Here is a 20,988-nt window from a genome sequence, read left to right as displayed (position 1 = left end):
GCACCTTTAGCTGCTGGGTCACCCCACCAGCCACCAGGATTCATTCACGGGGCTGTACTGGAATGACGTCAATCTTAATCACCTTCCAAAGACCCTACCTATAAACCTCACGGTTGGATTACGTTTCTACCCTCCTAATACTTCACAAAGCTTCGCTTCAGCATGAGTTCCGGTACAAGCCACATTGAAATCCCAGCACCCCTTATGCTCATCATCTGCGAGTGTGCAAGGTGGGTGGGTGAAGAGCGGCAGCCCTTGGCCTGCGACCAGCCTGTTCCCCGGCAGGAGACCACAGAGCGTCTTCACGGCTGTTGTGCCCCTAGAGCTAAGAGGAGGAAGAGCATCTAGGGCGAGGGCCAGAGTTGGTCTGTTAGCCTCCCCGCGCAGTGCAACGCGGGTCTCCTTTGAGATGACTCCAACCTTCACCCTGTTTTTTGAAAAGAGGGAGGTGAAGGTTCCCAAATACGCCAGGGTGCGGGGTTAGTCTGGGGGCTGTCGCGTTACCAGGAACCTGAGGCAATGAATAGAGGGAACAAAGCGGCGGACGCCAGGATGCGGCGGCTAGAGGCTAGATCGCTAGATGGACTTTCACAACACCGTGGTTTCCGTTGGGGCTGCTTCTCTCTGGGGATCCCATGCAGCTTGGCCTCAGCCTGAGGAGTTCTCACAGGTTTGGCCCAGAAGGGCTCTCTTCTGCGCCGCTGGCTGGGGAGAAGCCCAGGGCCGGGAAGCTCCCCTTGCAAAGATAGTTCAAGGCCTGTCTAGCTTTCCCCTCCTTCACCTTCACAGGTCGCTCAGGCAAGAAACCGGGTGGCGGAAACTGAGACCATAGAGAAAGAAAGTGCGAAGCGGAGCGCACTCGTGTGGAACCAGGAAGATGGCTCAAAAGAGGATACGAGGGTGGTTGTGTGTGCAGTCTGAACTCCCGGCACCAGCTCAAGTGTTTTTCCCCCCACACAGCTGAGCCTGTCCCCAGGGTGGAGACTGGTTCCTGTTTTCACTCATTTTCACTGACTTTTGGTGCCTTCGTCTCTGGTGGCTAAATACCAGCCCAGAGGACCGTTCAGCCTGCTTTTGGCTGGAGGCTAAGGACGCAGGGTTTAGGGGTTGCAGTTCAATGGAAGAGTGCTTGCCTTGCTTGTGTGAGGGCCAGGGTTTGCTCCCCAGCCCCAACACAGCTATCAGGCCTGCTTCCCCATGCTGTCCTTGTGTTCTTCCTTCTCAATGAAAAGGGGTGAGTTTCATAGGGCATTGCCCCCTGGCTATGGAGGTCCTGGGGTTCAGTTCCCAGCACCGATGTTGGACCACTCACAGCTGAATGTAACTCCAGCTCCAGGGGATCTTGCACCCACTCTGGACTCCAGGGGGCACCCACACCCATACACAAGTGTACATTCTTACACACAGCTACACATAGTTAAAAATAAAGCCCGCACAGACACAAAATGGAGCTAGGTAAAAACTAAGCTGATAGTTTCTGCACATTGTCATGGCCGAAGGGGAAGCAGAGTGGACCTAAGGCAGAAGCAAGCTCAAAACTGCCTCCTCCTGCCCTACTTAAAGCCTCCGTTTCTGCTGCTTGCTGATTTCTTGGGTATAAATACTTTACTTCGGTTGAATTCAAAATACCCTCTGCTGGGTATGCAACAGTTGCCTCCAGAGCTGGTCTGACTTGGCCACAACAGTGTACAGTTGTCTAAATTAGTGAGCATTTGGGGCAGGGGTGGAGTTTATAGGGGGTGACACTGAGCCTGCAGTGTATCCATAAGTCCGCATGTGTGTGCGGAGCTGGAGAGAGATGTCTCCCTCTTTCTCCACCTACCAGGAGGGTGAATCCTTGGCTGGGCTCCTGGAGGGAGAACACAAGCTGCTCACTGGCCTCCTGACCTCCCTGAGGGTCACAGAAGTGTCACTTCAAAGAGGTGAGGCTGCCTGACTCCTGCTAGGAAGGACCCTTAGTGGCAGTGGTGAAGTCAGAAGATGGGAAGGGAGAGAAACTCCCCTGTTAAACGGGGGTAGATGGAGGTGAAGAGAATTTCTGAAGAGGGCTGAGCTGCCAGGAAGAAGCTGGCGACCTCTAGAAAGCAAGCCCTGAAAAATGAAAGAACTGGAACCGTGTAGTTACTGTCAGGCAGTCAGGAAACAGTCCCAAAATGGGGGTGGAGTGGGGGGGGTGGGGGGTTGGGGTGGGGGGGTGGGGGGGGCACCAACTCAGCTATCAAGTGAGCCAAGCAGATAGCATCCGAGGGCATATGGGCATATTAGACAAGGTGTGGAGACCATGGCAAACTGGAAGTTCATACCCTGCAGGAAGACATTGGATGCTTTTCTCTCCCCTCCCCTCCCTTTTTATTTTGTCTCATGAAGCCCGGGCTTAACTTACCTCCGACTTACTTTGTAGCTAAGAGTGACTTTAAACTCAGGATCTTTCCACTTCTATCTTCCCAGGGCTCGGATTATAGACCTGAGTTGACACATCCAGTTTGAGACAGAACTGAAGCAATAGGTCTGCAGTTTAGATGCGGGTCCCTACCAAGTGAGTGGTCGCAGTATCTCTTCAAAGGGTTGTTATTATTATTATTATTACTATTATTATTATTATTACTATTATTATTATTATTACTATTATTATTATTATTACTATTATTATTATTATTATTACTATTATTATTATTATTATTACTATTATTATTATTATTACTATTATTATTATTATTACTATTATTATTATTATTACTATTATTATTATTATTATTACTATTATTATTGTTGCAATAATTGGGGGATATGAAACAGCACTTCACTATTTAGCCTAGAGTGGCTCTCTAATGAGTTCCTTCTGCATTAGCATCTTGAATCACTATGCCCAGTGCCCCCTCCCTCCCCCTATCCCACTGCACCACAGTGCAGGGGCGGGTGAATACTGGCATCCGTGTGTTTTAGGCACAGGTAGCAAGGGATGAATTTTCTCCACCAAATTTTGATTAATAAACAAATGAATTCTTTTTTTTTCACATCTTGCTTGCAGTTTCCCCTCCCTCTTCTCCTCCGGGTCCCTCCCCCTTCCTCCCTACCTCCATCTACCTACTTCCTCTACTGCCACCCACTCCTCTGTTTCTTTTCAGAAAAGGGCAGCCCTCCCATGGCTATCAATAAAGCATGGCATATCAATTTTCAGTAAGACGTAGGCACCTCCCCTCATATTAAAGCTGGATAAAGCAACCCAGTATGAGGAATAGGGTCCCAAAAGCTGGCAAAAGAGGCAGAGACAGCCCCTGCTCCCACTGTCAGAGTCCCACAGGAAGACCAAGTTACACAACTGTCACACCTGTGCAGAGTGCCTAGGTCAGTCCCATGCAGGCCCCCTCGTTGTCCGTTCAGTCTTTGTGAGCCCTTATGAGCCCAGGATAGCTGATTCTGTGGGTTTTCTCGTGTACATCAAATTTTAAAACAATAATCAAACTAAATCCAGCCTCCCCCACCTCCACCCCCAGAGTCTTGCTACGTAGAGCAGGTTGGCCTTGAATTCACGGTTCTTTTCCTTTGGCTTCTAAGTGCTGGAATTACGGGTGTGCACCACCACCATGCCTGACTCAATATGCTTTTTATTATCACCACGTGCTCGCAATTCTGATTGATATATTCCTTCTTGGAAAACAAAACACAGCAAAACATCTGTTGTTGGTCTAGGTTCCAAATAATTGCCACTGCTGTTGCTAAGATTTACCAGTGCACACATACACGTGCACATCTATACGTTTCTAGTGAATCCCTTTAAATAACTGTGAGCTGACACAGAGGTTAATATGGAGAATTAACCCCTCTTTCAAGTGTTTCATCAACAGCATTTGTTTCCAGAGTTAGAAGCTAATGATATGAATCCCCTCAGTTCCAAGCTCTGGGGAAACCGCAGTGCCGACATTTAAGGAGCAGATTCCAAATCAGCAATGCTTACACGGGATTGCATGTGGAGAAACAGGTTCCCAGTTCCCCCAAGTTCTGTTGTTCCGTGCGACCATTGCCGGAACTCAGACGGGCCGTCTAAAATGCCTTGTTTCCATCAGGGCCTGGATGCCTATTCAAATCAGCATCCTCAGCATGCCACAGGGTGCATGTCTGTGATACCAGCACTCAGGAGGCAGAGGCAGGAGGATCAAGAGCTCAAGGCTGGTCTTGGCTAGATGCTGAATTCCCAGTCAGTCTTTTTGAAATCTTGTCTTAAACTGAACAGCAAAAACCAAGGGGGCTGGAGGGTTGGCTCAGCAGCGCCTACCGCTCTTGCAGAGGACCCAAATTTGGTTCCCAGAGTCCACATGGCAGCAAACAGTCACCTTCAACTCCATTTCCAGGGGATCTGACCCCAGTGGAATCTCGCACTCATATGGTGTGCCAACACTTGCAAGCAAACACAAAACGTAAATAAAATAAATAATAAATAGATCTTAAGCAGCGGGAGCAACAAAATCAAATATCAATCACTATATCCAGTAATGCTAATGTTTACTGCCACAGCCGTTTTCTCTGACTGTGACCGAGGGAGACTCTCAGAAGTTTACCGATGACAATAGAAATCAATGGTGATTTTTCTGGAGAAGCCATCTTAGCCAAACTTTTTGACTGCAGAGATATTTGAGTGAGTATGGCTAGGTTATTAAACTGGTGTTCATCAGCATGAACAACAACATGCTAAGATCAACTTTGACATTTACTTTAAGACTCAAAACTAGAAATTGTAGTAATTAATGCTTTGACAGAGGTATGAGACTCCAATAGGCGTGTGGGGTCCAGTGTTGAAAAGTACTGAGGTAATAAAAACACGAATCCATCATTTCCGTTTTTGCATTTTAACACGATTTTTATTGGCATAGACATATACATATAGACGCATATATACAAAGCTCCATAAGGGAAAATGGTGTTGTCTGCATTCCTCTCCTGGCCGTTGTTGTTACTGTGGCTCTTTATAAGATGGCTCCTGACGGATCTTCTGTGTGCCCTAACCCTCAGTCCCTCAAGTGGGGACTCCAGCAGCAGGAGTTCCTGAATCTCTGGTGTGGGCTTCATGCCGGCAGAGGGTGCCGACCATGACTGCCTAATGGCCTGGCTTTGCACTGATTGTGGAAGTCTCAGTTTTACAAGTGTGAGCCTGTGGTCAGGGAGTGACTGAGTCTTACACCCACTTGCGAATGAAAACATCCAGGGGCCCGGCAGTCTATGTGGTGACTGAGGCTTCCCCCGTACAAAGGCCTGACTTTGGGCGGAAGGGCGGAACTTGCTTTGCTCTTCTGCTGGTTCCTGGTCCTTGCCAGAACATGACATTGTGGTTCCATCCTGGGCACACTTTGCAGAATGGGGAGATGAGTGTTTTAGGGTTTCTATCGATGTGGTGGAACACCATGAGCAAAGCAGCTTGGGGAGGAAAGGGTCTATTTGGCTCTTGCTTCTGTAGCACTGTTTATCACTGAAGGAAGTCAGGACAGGAACTCAAATAGGGCAGGAACGTGGAGGTAGGAACTGTGGCAGAGGGCGTGAAGGAGTGTTGTTTACTGGCTTGCTCCTCATGGCTGCTCACTCTGTTTTGTTTTTTCAATTGTATTTTTTTTTATCGGAAAACAACTAAGCAACTTGGAATGGATTTGAGGCAAATTGAGGCATAAGCAGATTTTCTTTAAATGGATAAAGCAAGCAATAAAAGAAAATGTTTCTATACAATAAGCATCAACAGTAGGGAAAAAGCAATAGTGTATGAGTACCCGGATAAAATGCGTTCTGCAGGAGAGTACACATTTGAGTACACATTGTTGACTATCTGCGGTCCAAGCGGAGTTTCAACTCCACACTTCGACAAGAACATGCTGACAGTTTCTCAAAACCACTCTAAAAAAAGGCATAACCCAGATGTTCTCCCATTTGACCAACTCCATCTAAGTTCAGACGTGCAGAAGGGCTTGACGTGTCCAGAGTAAGCCACGTGCAATTTTATAAACTAAGGTTTAAGGACAAGGAGGGTAAGATAAGGGAAGGAAACAGGGAGGAATGAAGACATACATATTTTGTTGACAGGAGGGGGAAGCCTTTTACAGATAAGTCACAAACAAAGAAAAGGCAAACAAGCAATTGTGTCCAAGGCACTTAACACATTCTGTCCAATGTCTTCACTTTGTTGCCATTGTTTGTACAAAGGCTTCATGGTTCCCCTGACCACCACCATCGGTATCTGCTTCCCCAATCCTCTGATCAACTTCTCCACCTGCTAGCTTCTCTCCAAGGTTAGCCATCTCACAGCCGCAGCTGCACTGGTCCAGCCGTGGCCGTCCTTGTCAAACACGCGAATGCTTCCCCAATTTCTTCCCCACTGTCTGTGTCTTTCATTTTCCTTCCTGTTGTTGTCAGGAATTCAGGGAAGTCCGTTGTGCCCTCACCGTCCCCGTCTACATCACGAATCATGTCCCGTAGCTCTGCTTCTGCCCGAGAGACCTCATCACAGTCCCTGGTTGTTCCAGTTCCATCACCATCCTTGTCAGATAGTGAAAAAACTTCTTTGAATTTCACAGTCTGCTCGTCAGTCAGTTGGTCAGCCGGGCTGGAAGGCTTACCGGTTTCTGAGACTGAACCACACAACCTCTCTGTTTGCCCGACTCCGACTCCTGTTTTCTTATAGAAAATCTAGGACAGACTGATAGACAGACAGGAGACAGGGCTCTGGCAGCGACAAAGGCTCGAGCTGGCAGTACTGGGTGTCCAGCCAGAGATGGCTCAGGCAGGGGTTTTGGTCATCACCCCTTTGCCTCGTTCAGTCAGGAGCCTGAAGTCATCGTGTGCCTGGGTGAGCAGGCGGCAGCAGGGAGACACTCCAACCGCTGCGGATTTCTTGGAGGCTGTTAAGGTTATCGATTTAAGCCCTGACAGGCTCAAGGGCACTAAGAGAGTCTCTCAAAGAGAAATCAAACTGTTTCCCCAGGTGACTCCTGATTTTTACTCAGGCAGAGGTCTAAATCTATTGAGGTGAAAGCAACTGGGTCTCACCTCTGGAACAATCTGGGGAGACCTATAAAGTTTATTGATTTGACTTACTTAACTTACCTCGGCTAATACTAAAACAACTAGACCCATCAATCAGACCCCTCGAGAGAGCGATTACAGGGTGGATTGATTCCCTCTCAGAGGTGACAGTTAAGGGCAGTTCTCTAAGGGTGTCAGGACAGTACCTTGTGCTTGGTCCCTTCGTCTAGCACGGTGACCTTCTAGAGCTGCGTGCTAGGGAAGCCACCTCTCTGGAAGGTGGCCAGGAGTTCTCTGGAAACAGGCTGCAGTGGCCTCTTTGGATGCAGAGAGCCACACAGCCGCATGGGGAGAGGTGTGGGAAGCTGCCAGATTTCACTTGCCAGGGAAAAAGAAGGAAAAAACGTCACCACAGGGTAAGGAAGGAGGGTGGATGCAGAGGGGCAGGCAGCCAAGATGATTGAGCAGTATAATGGCCTTGAAGTCCCCAGCCAGGCCTGCCAGACCTGCGTCAGCTTTAATGCAAGGGACCTGCAGCGGGAGTCATCCTCTGGCTCACTGTGTTTTCTTGAGAAGCAAGGTATGCAACTACCCAGGGTTCCCTGCAGACTAGTTGGAGGGATCAGATGTTTCCATTCAAATCACATGTGACCAGAGTCCTTGGATGATACAGTCCAATTAGTGGCATTGTAAGTACAATGGGGAATCAGGAGAAAGGGTACCCTGTGAGAACTCAAAGGCTAAGGAAGGTCCCAGAGAGATCGGATTAGTTCAAGAAGAACATGGGAGAATTGATGAGCAAATCTATCTTCCAGAAACATGGTCTCCAAACCAGTCATGGTAGTATATGCCTGCTTGTAATCCTAGCCCTTGGAAGGCTGAGCAAGTGCCCATGGTCAGCATGGGTTACAATGGAGACCCTGTCTCAATGGAGGGAAGGGAGGGAAAGAAGGAAGGAGAGAATTACTGTGCGATTTGACACCCAAGTACATAAAGATGGGGGCTGGGACTATATCTCAGTTGGTAGAGTGCTTGCCTAGCTTGCACGAAGCCCTAGGTTCCATTCTCAGTATGGTAGTCAGACTTTATTTGAATTCCCAGCCCCCAAATAATGACATGAAGATTTATTATTAATTATGAAAGCTTGGCCTTAGCTTAGGCTTGCCCCACTAGCTCTCATCACTTAAAAACTTGTTTCTATTAATCTACTTGCTGCCACATGGTTCTCACCTCTCCTCCAGTCTGTGAGTCTGACTCCCTCCAAATCTTGCTGGTTAGTGCCTCAAGCCTAGCTTTAGTCCCTGAGTTCCTCTCTCTGCCTAAATGTCCTGCTTAACCTCTCCTGTCTAGCTATTGGCTAGTGAGCTTTTTATTAGACCAATCACAATGACACATCTTCACACAGCGAATAAACATCCCACAACACAGCACCACATTGTACTGGTCATAGTGGTAACACCTGTAATCCCAGCACTCAGTGAGGTGCAGGCAGGAGAATTGAAGTTCAAGGTCATTCTTGGCTATAGGGAGTTTGAGGTCAGCCTGGGATACAAGAGCCCCCATCTCAAAAACAAACAAGCAGACAGACAGAAAAAGAAATACTGAATGGTCATGTATAGACTGGTTGGTTAATCACGGGAGATTCAGAACCAGGGTTTGGGTTTAAATCTGGTCTCCACCAATCCGTATCTATATGAGTTAGTAAATTAATATCTGCAGGACTTAAACTCTCCATCTCCAAAACAGGGACAATGATACCTAATAATAATATTGAATGCCTTTCTATTAGTGTTTACCTGACACAAGCTAGAATCACCTGGGAAGAGGAATCGCAATTGAGAAAATGCCTTCATCAGATTGGCCAAGTCTGTAGGGCATATTCACGATGAATGGGTACACGTGGGCTCAGCCGACAGGGGGCAGTGCCATCCCTGGGCTGAGTTCTATAAGAAAGCAGGCTGAGCAAGCCACGAAGAGCAACCCAAAAAGCAGCGATGCTCCATGGCTGATGCTTTGGTTTCTATTTCCAGGTTCTTGACCTGAGCTCCTGCCCAGTCTTCCCCTTAGGGAAGGACTGAGAGCTGTAAACTGGAATAACCCTTTACTCCCTAAGTTGCTTTTGGACATGGTGTTTTATTCTAGCAACAGGAGCTAACCAAGACAGGCAGTACTAATACCAGCACTGATCTAAGAATGTCAGTAGTAGCAGCACCCGATAACAGAGCCCGCAGCGAAAAGCAGTGTAAAGCTTGAACAAGCCTGGCTCTTACAGAGCCCTCGGCACAGCATCTGGCACACAGGAAGCATTCGGTAAATGCTAGTCACCGCCGGTACTGTCCTTTCTGTGAACGGTAATAAAGACAGTTTTCTTATTCCTGCCAAGCTGAGGGGCGCACGGGCTCCTCAGGGACTTCCTGAAGAATGAGTCAAAGGCGAGCAGAGGGTGTCAGTCCTGGGGAGAGCGTGGAGGGAACTATTTCTGCGTTGGAAGATGCTCCGTGGACTTTCTATGTTCTTGCTTTGTTTTCTCCGGCCTGGGCACTCTCCCGCCTCCCTCTCTCTCTTTTGGAGTTCATCCAACGTCTGCTTGTCATGAGGGCTTTCCTTATAGCCCCAGCCGCAGGCACTGTCTTCCACTTAACCTGTCACCCTCGTCTCTTCTCTGGCCGCAGTGAGAGGGCTGACTCGGGCTACTGAACCTCCTGCAGGGCAGGCTGTGCCCCTCTCCCAGCCGCGTGTGCATTCCCCACAACCAGGGACAGGGTCTAGCACATGCTCTGTAGTCTGGAGACTAAGCCGGCTGAGCAGAGGCTGCAGGCCTGGTGCTTAACCAACAGATGGAGGTTCTCTGTGCGCTCCCCTTCTCTCCCAGATGTAGCACGGATTCTGCGTGGTCTTATTAATAAAAACCCGGATTCAGGTATCTAGAGCAAAAGCTGAAAGATGAGAAGCAGAACAGCCAGCCACTAGAGAGTTCATAACCACTACAAACTCTCAGAAGAAATAGACGATCCTGTCCCCACGAATCCTCAGATTGAATACCTCAGACCCCGTTTCCTCCTGCCTTATAGTCTTCTTTGGCCCAGCCATATCACTTCCTGTCTCCACTTCCCTAGTGCTGGGATTAAAAGTGTGAGCCCCACTACTTGGCTCTGTTTTTCTTTTAGATTGATTTGATCTCACGCAGCCCAGGGTGGCCTTGAACTCACAGACTCCCATCTCCTGAGTGCTGGGATTAAGGGTGTCCGGACGGCTTGGCCTCTAAGGCTAACTAGTGTGGATAGCTCTACTCTGATCTTCAGGCAAGATTTATTTGTTAAAGCCCAAACAAAATATCACCGCATTCTACTCTGTTCCCACCAGGCCTCTGCCTGTTGCTCACTTCCTGGAACCCAGGAGTCTTGGCTCTTCTGACCTCTGTGTTCTTCCCAGGTTGCTTGTATTTGCCAGTGTGGCACCCCCTGGGTGTGAACCCTACCAGCAGGAAGGTGGAGCTTCATGGATGAAGGAAGGGGAATAGCTGCCCCACCTCCGGGCACAGACTTAGATCAATTTCTGGTCTCTTTACTCTGCACCCAGAGAACTGCCAACCTGGTGCCAAATGGGCTTTAGTAAGTTTCCATTTGAGAAATCTGAGTCCCAGTCAACCCGGGTAGCTGAGACAGATTGGGAAACCTCACTAGGAGGCAGAGAAGGGCACGCCTTGTCCTCTTGAGGTTTCCCTCCAGGGCTGGGAGTTCCACCTAAATCATTTTTTATATCCTTGTTTTTTCAAAGCCACCCGTCGGAAGCAGATTAGTGGAACCATTTCCGTTCCTCCCACTGCTCATTTTGTTCGCCAAAGTGGGCCCAGGCGAGATTAGCCTGGAGATACAGTGTCTGAAGAGACGGAGGCCCCAGCTCTGAGGAACGGGGTGGCTACAGGAATGGGAAACACCTACGTCCACAGCAAGTTACCAGAAGCATCGTGCAAGGACAGCCACGCACAGGCCAAGGGTGTCTAGTCCTGTCAGGGATGGCAAAACTGAGTGCTGGCCCCGAATTTCTGCTCTGCGGAGGAGAGACTCTTTGGTTCCCAAGTGGTAGAGATTGCTCTCCCTTTGGACTGCTGTCCTGGATGATATTTCCTCAAGTGTATGCTTTTCTGAATTACGCATGCTGGCCATCCCTACCTAGAAGCTAAGAGGCCCAAGAGGGGCCTAGGAGGGGAACAGAGGGTGTGCCAGTCATAGCCAGCTAACTTAGCACCTGCAGGCAAGAGATAACATTCCCCAGACTTTCACAGAGCCTCTGGCTACAATGGAGCCTCCCCCAAAGACTCCATTGTACCACCGTGGGGGATACAATAGGAGAGACCAGAGCCTGCAACCTTGAACTTGAAATAGCCTAAAAAATAGAAAGACCGTGGAGCCACAGAAAAGGCTCTCCTTCTGAGATCCAACGGAGGCCCGATTCCACAGGCTCCGCTCAGAAATAGTTCACAAAGGGACATAAACCCCTTGTAATGTGAAAAATGTGATTCCGGAGTGCCCTGGGTGATATCCACAAACATCCTCAGAGCTGGACAAGGAGCCAGGGCTCCTTGCTCACTGCCAGCCCGTGCTTCTTTACTTTCTCTGTGCAGGAGAAAGCTGTAGGGACGATAAGCCCTCAGAAACGGTTTGTGTTTGGGGGGGTTGTTGTTCTTTTTTAAAAATGCTCCAAGATCCCCGCGGCAGTAGGCAGCAGAAATGCTGTAGGTCCCAAATGGTGGCAGCGGGCCATGTGGCGGCAGATAGCGGGCCCTGGGAGCAGCCAGTCCCAGGCAGAGACAGCTGCTGGTCTCAGAGCAGTGGTGGCGGGCCATGTGGCAGTAGGCAGTGGGCCCCAGGCAGAGTCGGCTGCTGGTCCCCAAGCAATGGCTGGTTCCAGGCAGGGAGACACATGGCGGGCGGGCAGAAGACAGAAACATGGATAGACACAACATGCAGGGTGAGGTTGAATGTTTATTCAGGGGGTTATGGAGGAGGAAGGGTGAATGGGGGGACAGAGAGAGAGGAAAAGAGAGAGAGAGAGAGGGAGAGGGAGAGGGAGAGAGAGAGAGAGAGAGAGAGAGAGAGAGAGAGAGAAGAGGAGAAAGACAGAGAAGGGGGAAGCAGAGAAGTGGGGAGAGAGGCAGAAGCCTCTCTGAGAGGAAGATGGAAAAGAGGAGTGAGGTCAGGACGAAGCTGAAAATCAGCCTGCCTGAGCGGATGGGGAGGGGAGTGGGTGTGGCTTGTTTCTTAAAGGGACCAAAACCATAACATTCCCAGGTCTTCCTTATAATAAAAAGCGCACAGCAAGGAAGCAGAAAAGGAAGGGCCCAAGATGGAGGTGGGCAGGTCAGAGGTAATGGGAGTGGGTGTGGCCTGTCCCTTAAAGCGACAGGAAAGCACAACAGGGGTGGCGTGGGGAGAAGTAGCTGTTCTCTCCAAACAGGCAAGCCTTGGTTGGGCTGAGAGATCAAGAACTTTAAGGACTGCTTACATTGCTTTTTAGTTTTTAAAAGTTATTTATTATTTTATGTTTGTGGGTGTTTTGCCTGCTTGTAAGTCTGTGCATCATGTGTTATGGTAAAAATAAAATGGCACTGTTCCCCGAGTGGCTGCAGTGGGCAGAAGGTCCTGAGAACAGGGAGCCCCCGAGTGGCCCGTGGGTAGCGAGTCTCAGGCAGGGAGCTGCATGGTGGGTGAGAGATGGAGACGGATAGGCACACCATGCAGGAAAGGGGAGACAAGAAGAAAGAGGCAGAGAGAGAGAGAGAGAGAGAGAGAGAGAGAGAGAGAGAGAGAGAGAGAGAAGGAGAGAGGGAGAGAGAGAAAGGGAGGGAGAAGGGAGAGGGGAGAAGTGGGGAGAAGGGAGCTAAGCAGAAGCTGCCTTTTGGGGGGGAGAGACAGAAAGGAAGGGGCTCAGACTGGAAGCAGAAAATCTGCCTGCCTCAGTGAAGGGGAGGGGAGTGGGAGGGGTTTATTTCTTAAAGGGACAGGACAGACAATTACATCATGTATGCCCCTAGTGCTTGTGGGGGCCAGAAGAGGGCATCAGATGCTCTGGGACAATTGTGAGCCACCATGAGGATGCTGGGAATCAAACCCAGGTCCTCTGGAAGAGCAGACAGTGCTTTGAGCAATCTCTTAACCTGTTTTATAATCGAGTACATTTTATCACCAAAAGCAATATTTTGTTATTCATAATACAATAACAGGCTGTTTACTTATTTATTTATTTTCAAGGCAAGGTCTTGCAATGTGTGGGGTTACCTCTTATTCCACTTGTCTCTGACACTGGGCAGGGAGAACTCTGTGTGGGTGGGGCCAGCACCATGTTAACCCCTGTGGCCCTGTGCGTGAGGAACAGAGGTGTCCCTCAGAAGGCCTCTGACCTGTAGGTGGTATGTGGGGCAGTGAGAACTGGGTCTATGGCTTTGCCCTCCAGGTTGTACCAAGATGCTTGCACACAGGACTCGGCATTGGCTATGGATGAGGCTAGCTCAACAATACAGCTCTGCAATGGCCCTTTTCCTGTCTCCACCCCCACCCCCCAATTCCCTCACTTCTGCTCCTAGGACCGCAGTTCCCATGGAAAGGGTTGCAAACCCTGTCACTCCAGTCGTAATTGCCGTGCTGAGTGTATGAGCGGTTGCTTGTTCTGCTGTCCTGGGCTCTCCATTTCAGAAGCCCGGTGTTTTCCTTGTAAGAACAGCGGAACACTTGACCTTCCTACGTCGTCGCTCTTTGGCAGTCAATTTTTTTGGAGTTCAGATGCAAACTCTGACACTGAGATTTGTTATATGCCATCTGTGGAATGCTTTTATTTTTTTCTTAAATTCCGCTTTTGCCATTTAGCAGTGTGAGCTGTCCTTTCTAGCCTTGAGTTATCTAAGAATTTGCCCATAAAATTTATTGGCTGCTTAGAAAAGGCCACCGATGGCCAATCCTTAACCTCCTCTCTCACTCTGCCCTCCCTGACTGCTCCACGCTTACAGCCTCACCTCCTCACTGGCAAGAAGGGCCAAGCTCTCACCTCCAGGGTCTGGAAGTTGTTATTCTTTCTACTTGAAACCCTCTTCCCGGAGGCTCTTCACATGAACGTCTATCTCTTTGTCATACATTAAAACCCAGGCTGAAATGTTGTGTGCTTGCCTAGCATGCACAAAGACGGGGGTTCTATCCTCAGCACTGTATAAACCAGGTGTGATTGTGCATTCCTAGAACCCCCAAACTCAGGAGGTGGAGACTGGAGGATCTGAAGTTCAAGGTCATTCTCAGTTCCACAGTGGAGCTATGGAGGCTAACCTGGTGCTACATGAGATCCTATCTCATATCCATAGTGGAGTTTGAGGCTAACCTGGGCTACGTGAGAGCCTATCTTAGTCAATTCCCCATCCCCCACCACCAAAATTGCAAGTCAGCTTAAAAGAAATGTCTCAAGACATTGCCATCACCACTGCCATGATGCCTATCCCAAGCCACAGCTGTCACGCTGCAGTATTAATTTGCATCTTTTTTTTTTGTCTGTTTCCCTAATGAGATCAACACATGCAGGACAGTAGGACCATCATCGCCTTTTCCCACCATGGCATCTCCAACACCTAGTTCAGCACCCAGCACTTGGCAGGAGCATATCTGACTCATCCCCCTTTACTCATGGGTGAACCAGATGCTGGGCCTCTCCCCGGTTCTACCAATTCTCTTCTCTCTCCTCTTGCGCCTCATCTCTTCCCCCTCTCCTGAACCCAGCCGCTGGCAGAAAAACTGCTGTAATTGCTCCTGTCTTGCAAAGCAAACAAGTTACCTCTCTCCCGGTGACCTGGTTCAGCTGACCCACATGCTTTAGTTACGCGCCACTTCCTCCCGCGGAGCAGCGCCTCCAGGAGGGAAGGGCTTGCTTCTGCTTTGTCTGGTGATGTTTCCTTCATATCAGAGCAAACAATGCAAATACGTTTGAGTCATCGAAGCCTTGAATTAACAGAGAAGACAGCAATCTAAAGTTTGGGCAATGTCCAAATAATATTTACCCAGGGAACGAATAGGGTGGCCTTCCTTGTAGGGATGCGTGGTGGCCGCTCACACTGTGGATGTTCCGAGAAGATGTGCTTCTGTCCTCCATGCTCTGTCGACCATGAAAAACTTAGCAGGACGGTTAAAGGATAACAGTGATTTTAAAAGGCAAAATTGGAGGCCCAGAGATGGTGTCTTCCTCAAACACTGCAGACCTCTTTACTTCAAAGCCAGATTTAAAATGTGAGTTTACTTCCTTTCTGGGATTTGGCTTGCAACAATAGTGTAGGCCAGGAGGTGGCGATGCCTCTCTCTCCAGGACTGCAGGGCAGTGTTGAAGGACACAGAGAAAAGGTTGGGACCCGGCCTGATCAGCCAGGAGCCTGTAGAAAGAAGAGCCAAGAAAACAGGGCTTTGCCTCAGATTGCCTCATTCCTGTTGGCTGGGCCCCATGAGGAAAGAGATCCTTGCTGGAAAAAAACCCCACATTTTGAAGGCTTCCGATGCGTGAGCAGCTACAAACCCGACCGGTTGGCAGGTCCACACTGAGGATTTTATCTCAAATTCAAGGACTCTGAAAATCTAGGACAGCAACTTGGCAAACCTGAGCTGACAGAACTTCGGTTCAGCTTTCCCTTGGCTTGGGCGATGGCCTCTGAGAGCCAAGGAGGTTTTCTTCAAGGTGCAGGCTCTGCCCAGACAACGTTCTACGCTAGAATTACCTACAACTAGGTCTCAGGGATCCACTAAACTACTGGTTTTCCACCTTCCTAATGTCGAGACCCTTTAATACAGTTCCTCATGTTGGGGTGACCCCTAACCCTAAAGTTTTTGTTACTACTTCATAACTGCAGTTTTACCACTGTTATGAATCATAATGCATATATCTGTTTTCCGATGGTCTTACGTGACCCTTACGAAAGGGTCATGGACCCCCAGGTTGAGAACCACTACAAGCCCTAGGTCTGTGTCCAACACTGTGGTCAAGGGTTGGAGGCGAGTGATAGGCGTATGCACTTCCTGGAGCGAAACTGGTTTTCTTTTCTTTCTTTTTTTCTGTTTACCTGGGGGCTCCAATGACTCAAAACACATTGGAGATCCAAGTTATGGGCTGGGGTATAGCTTAGTGCTGAAGTAAAGACCTTGAATCCAATCTCTAGCACAGAAAAGAAATAGGAAGGCAGAAAGACAGACAGGCAAGCCACTCCTATTCCCCATAGAGGTCTGACTAATTTCTCTTTTTAATCCCAAATAGTTCCCTGAGGCATTCCAGCTCTTCGGCTTTCATTAAGAAGCCTCTCAGTCAAGAGCCAGCCTGTTGGCAGGAAATATTGTCAGGTATTTAACCAGAGAGGGCAGAAGATGTATTGACGAGAACGAAGCTGTTAACCAGGTAAGCATCAGAGAAGATGCAGAAGTCTTGTTGGAGAGCTACAGGAAGCAGCCTCTGTCCTCAGGGGGTGGGAATGGAGAGGGGTGGGAATCAGTCAAAGGTAAAAACCCACAGCTGTGGCTGCTCTCCCAGAGCTGGAGAGGGGGTCTTGGGACCCCAGGTCTCCTGGATTCTGCAAGTGTTGGGAAAGCTATAAACTGCCAGGCGCTCGCTGCAGGACTCATAGAGGGGAGGCTAAGGTGACCCCGGCAGGAGCAGAAATCTGGCAGGAAGCAGACAGAAGGGAACCTCCTTTCCTTTCTCTGCCTGCCACATTCTTACCACAGAGAAGATGACCCACGGAGCCAGCTGGCAAAGCCAAATTGTGGTTGGCAGAGTCTGGGCTCCAGCATCACACAGGCTGGGCTTGGAGCTGAGAGACAAGTGATTAAGAAGGTCCCTCCAAATATTCTGCTTACTGAAGTATCTACAACCATTCTCAAATCTCTGTGTGATTTGTCATTGGTCAGGCTCTGTAATGTATGTGATGAATTTTCAGTAGAGTTTGGTATCCCAATGACAAGGTGCGGCCACCTTCCTCCATGGTCTTATAGCAGAGAGAACTTTATTTCCAATTTTAAGTCAGATCCTCTTCTAATTGAGTGGGGAGCAATGGAGAATTCCTAACTAGGGCTCATGGATGCTGTGGGCACTGGCCTATTTATACAGACCATCTTACCTCTCTAGTGAAGTCCTCTGGGGTTCTGACTCAGAAACCAGAGTCCACTGTCTCCCCGGACACTAGTATATCTCCCAGTCTTGGAAATACAGCTTCTCGCCATGCTCCACAAACATGACTCGGCAAATACAATTAAAAAGCGAAACTATTTTGGCTTACCACTCCTTCTTCTCTCCTGTCTGCTCAAGGCAGTAAAGGCTTCCTCTGTCCCAGGTGAAAGTGAGGGCAAACTCCATGAGGTTCTGGTCACACAGCCCTAAACCACACAACGTAAATGTAACAATTTCACTACCCCTTCTTTGCTGTGCTTTGAGCATGTCCTTCAAAGGCTCATGAGTAGGAGCTCCATCGTCCATGTGGTGACATGAGTGGCGGATCTTTCAGAAGACAAGGCTGGTTCCTTCCCGCCCTCTGGCCTCTTCACTTCTCCCAGGTGTGTTAGCTCCATCACAGTGTGCCATAGCTGAGGGAGCCAGCACCCAGCCTTGGGTATTTTGTTATTGTAATGGAAAATGGTCAAACCTTTTATTTTAAGACTGGTTTCTCTCTCATCTCCTAGCTTAGGATTCTTGAGAGGTAGTAAGAAAGGGGCTGGTAGGAGCGATTCACGGTCAGCTGTGAATAGTTCTCCATTTATTATCTGCATGTTTTAAGTCTGAATGCACCTATAATCCCGTCACTTAGAAACCCGAGGCAAGAGAATCCTGCTTCTAAGGCCAGCCTTGGCTGCATAGTGAGGGCTCATCTCAGGACAAAACAGAAAAATAGAAAACCATGTTGGATATCCAGGTTTGAGAAATGGTGTGGGGACTGGGGTTTTCTTTCTTTCTTTTTTTTTTTTTTTTTGGTTTTTCGAGACAGGGTTTCCCTGTGGCTTTGGAGCCTGTCCTGGAACTAGCTCTGTAGACCAGGCTGGTCTCGAACTCACAGAGATCCGCCTGCCTCTGCCTCCCGAGTGCTGGGATTAAAGGCGTGCGCCACCACCGCCAGGCTTGGGGTTTTCTTTCTTGACTGTTCTACGTGAAGCGCTGCTGTTCAGAGGTTTTTTTGTGGTGATCTTTCCTTCCTCTGAGGATGTCCTCCTCAGAGCGTGCCTCCCAGAGAGATTCCTCTGTCAGAGATGCTGTTCAGCCTATTGAGTCTGGTGAGACCTGGGGCTTCCCCCTGGGGTCTGTTCATCCCTCAATGTAACCCTAGGGACAGACCTGGGGCTTGCCTTCCTTTCTTAGATTGACTCACACCTGACTACACACTTGCGCACCCTCTGTTGAGATGACCTTGGGAACCTCGAGTGTTCCTAGCCCCACCCCTTGATCTCTTTTTATTCCGCAGTCAGAGCCAAGGCCAGCCTACTATTTGTTTTTAGACGTTCTAGATGGGACTCAGTCTTGTGTGTTTCCTAAGCTCACAAGGAAGGCCTATGAGGTCCCGCAATGGATGAGTTGAAGCCCCTTTCCATAAACTTTCTATGGCAGCCTGCCCCAGTACTGTCTCTCCCACAGAACACCAGAAAGGCTGTCCATGAATCTGCATTTATCTTTAAAGTCTGAGCAAGTAGTTCAAGAGTCACAGAACGAGCGTCCTTTTGTCTAAATCCTGCAGGATGTTTTGGTGCTGCACCTCAGAGTGTGAGTTCTGGTGCCTTTGCGCCTTGACAGAATGTCTGTTTTAGAGTCTTGATGCGTGTGTACACTGAACAAAGAAGTGTCAGAAAGCAGGGCTGTTTTACTCTTAAAGCAACAACATTATGAAAGCAACCAAACCTGAGAACAGTGGCCAGAACAGGACTTCTTATGCCTTGTAGAGTTTGCTGAGATAAAGGGGAGATGCTGGAAAGTTCCCCCCAGGGTCTTGGAATCAACACTTAACTGAAATCACCAAACTGTTTATAATTGTGTATAGAAGATTTGAAAGCTGCGGGACAGCTCTGGAGGACTGCTTTTGCCTTAATGTGCTCTCTCTTTTTCTTTTACACACACACATGCACGCACGCACGCACACACACACACACATGCACACACATATGCACACACGTGGATTTTTGTAACCATGTCCATTGGACAGGGACCTTGTGGGGGTTGTTGAGTACTTAGAGGTTTTGTATTTGCTGGATTTGGATCCAGGGCTAAGCGTGTTCTTTACCACTAAACTACATCCCAGCCTGGTTATACAGAAATTCTGAAAGCGCTCATCTGGTATTTACAGTTCAAAGAGGAAATTTTACTGCCTAATGCTGGATCCAGAGCAAACTACTGGGCTGGTTGGCAAGTGTTTCTGAGAAGGGAGTACTTGCAGCGTGGGTAGTGCCCGTAGCTGCCAGCTGGGGTTCCACCCCTCACAGCTGGCCCACTCCAAGGTCACTTGCCTGTTGTTCTTGGGCACCAACTGCTTCCTGCTTCTGCATGCCTGAGCAGTGCTCTGGCCCTTGCAGAGCTTGTTCCAGAAGTGACCCTGACCAGTGTCCATGGGTGGAGGGCTCTCAGGGACCATTTTGAGGAGTGTGCCAAGTAAGTTATCAGAAGGTCTCAGAGGAATTTGAATCTCCTCCCCTCTTGGAAACCTATTCACTAACCCTAACTGGGTCGCCTGGATCAAAGGCAAACTTACAGGCTAGCGAGATGGCTCAGTGACTCCCAGAGGACCTAGGTGCAGCTCAGAGGTATGTACATGTAAGCACCCACGCGGCAGCTTACAACCATCTGTAACTCCAGTCAGGGGATCCAGTGTGTTCTTCTGGCCTCCTTGGGCATTGCACACACATGATGCACGCACATACATGCAGGTAAAAACATCCATATTTATAAAAGTAAAATAAAATGAAAAATACAAACTTATAATAATTGTTTTCTATTTGAAGACTTTTTTTTTTTTCCCTTTTTGAGACAGGTCTCGTATATCCCAGACTGTAGATACATAGCCTGCCTTCACCTCCTGCTTTTTGGGATTAAAGGTGTGCACTAACACAAACCGTTTATGTGGCGCTGGGGATGGAATCCAGGACCTTGCACTCAGACAGGTTTGTCCAAGGTCCCTAGATTTGTAAGTATCTTGATTTCAGGCTTTTAAGACTCAACTTTATTACTACCTTGTCCACTTCAGCCACTCCTGAGACAGGCCTCTTAAAACCATCCGAAGAACAAAGCAGAGCTCCTTGGGCTATAGGCCAAAGCCTAATTTAGAGATCTTAATTGGCTTTATCTGTAGCTCTGGAGCCAATGCTGCTTCATTCAACCAAATAAAATATGTGCGTCAATGAGCCAAGCAGCAGGGTTTAGTCTTTGCGGATATAAAAGCACTGAAGAAAACCAGAAGAGGAGGGAGAAGAGGAGGAGGAGGGGGAGGGAGGACAGAGAGAGCAGAAGGGGGGGCAGCAGTAGCAGCAGAGTATGGGAGTCATTTCTAAGCTACTTTCCTGGTAAGGGGAGCATGGAAAGACAGAAAGAGAGAGAGAGAGAGAGAGAGAGAGAGAGAAAGAAAAGTTAACTAATTGGAAGGTGAGGCTGTGCCCCGCCCCCCTCTAGGAAGTCCAGATAACAAGGTAGTAATTCTGATTTTCCTCTTCTTCTGTTTGGTAGGATCTACCCAGGGGCTTTATCCCAAACAGTGGCCCCCTGTGGTGTTTCATTGTTTCCTGTAACATTCCTCTCCTGCCTCACTTTCCCCACTCTCTCACAGAGCTTTCTGGGACCCCTGACCAAGCCAACTCCTTGTCCTCAAACCTTTGCAGCAGTGTCTACTGTGTGCGGTGGGGACTAAAGTCGAGGCAGTGACGTCTGGAAGCCCGTCTCGGACAGTGCTCACTGAGACCGCACTCCGCTGTAAATCCAGCTTCTGGAGACAGCAGAAGTTAGCAGCTT

The 20,988-nt window shown here is 48.8% G+C and overlaps 1 pseudogene; it reads right to left on the bottom strand.

Annotated features, from left to right (window-relative positions):
* Positions 1–6,130: 6,130 nt before the first annotated feature.
* On the bottom strand, positions 6,131–19,621 carry LOC121452485 (annotated as a pseudogene).
* Positions 19,622–20,988: the final 1,367 nt, after the last annotated feature.

Source organism: Microtus oregoni, unplaced genomic scaffold, assembly GCF_018167655.1.
Source record: "Microtus oregoni isolate MIOR12 unplaced genomic scaffold, Mior012 000009F_ref0000495, whole genome shotgun sequence".
Classification (NCBI taxonomy): Eukaryota; Metazoa; Chordata; class Mammalia; order Rodentia; family Cricetidae; genus Microtus; species Microtus oregoni.
The sequence above is the reverse complement of the archived record's forward strand: the minus strand, read 5'-3'. Positions and strand labels throughout refer to the sequence as shown.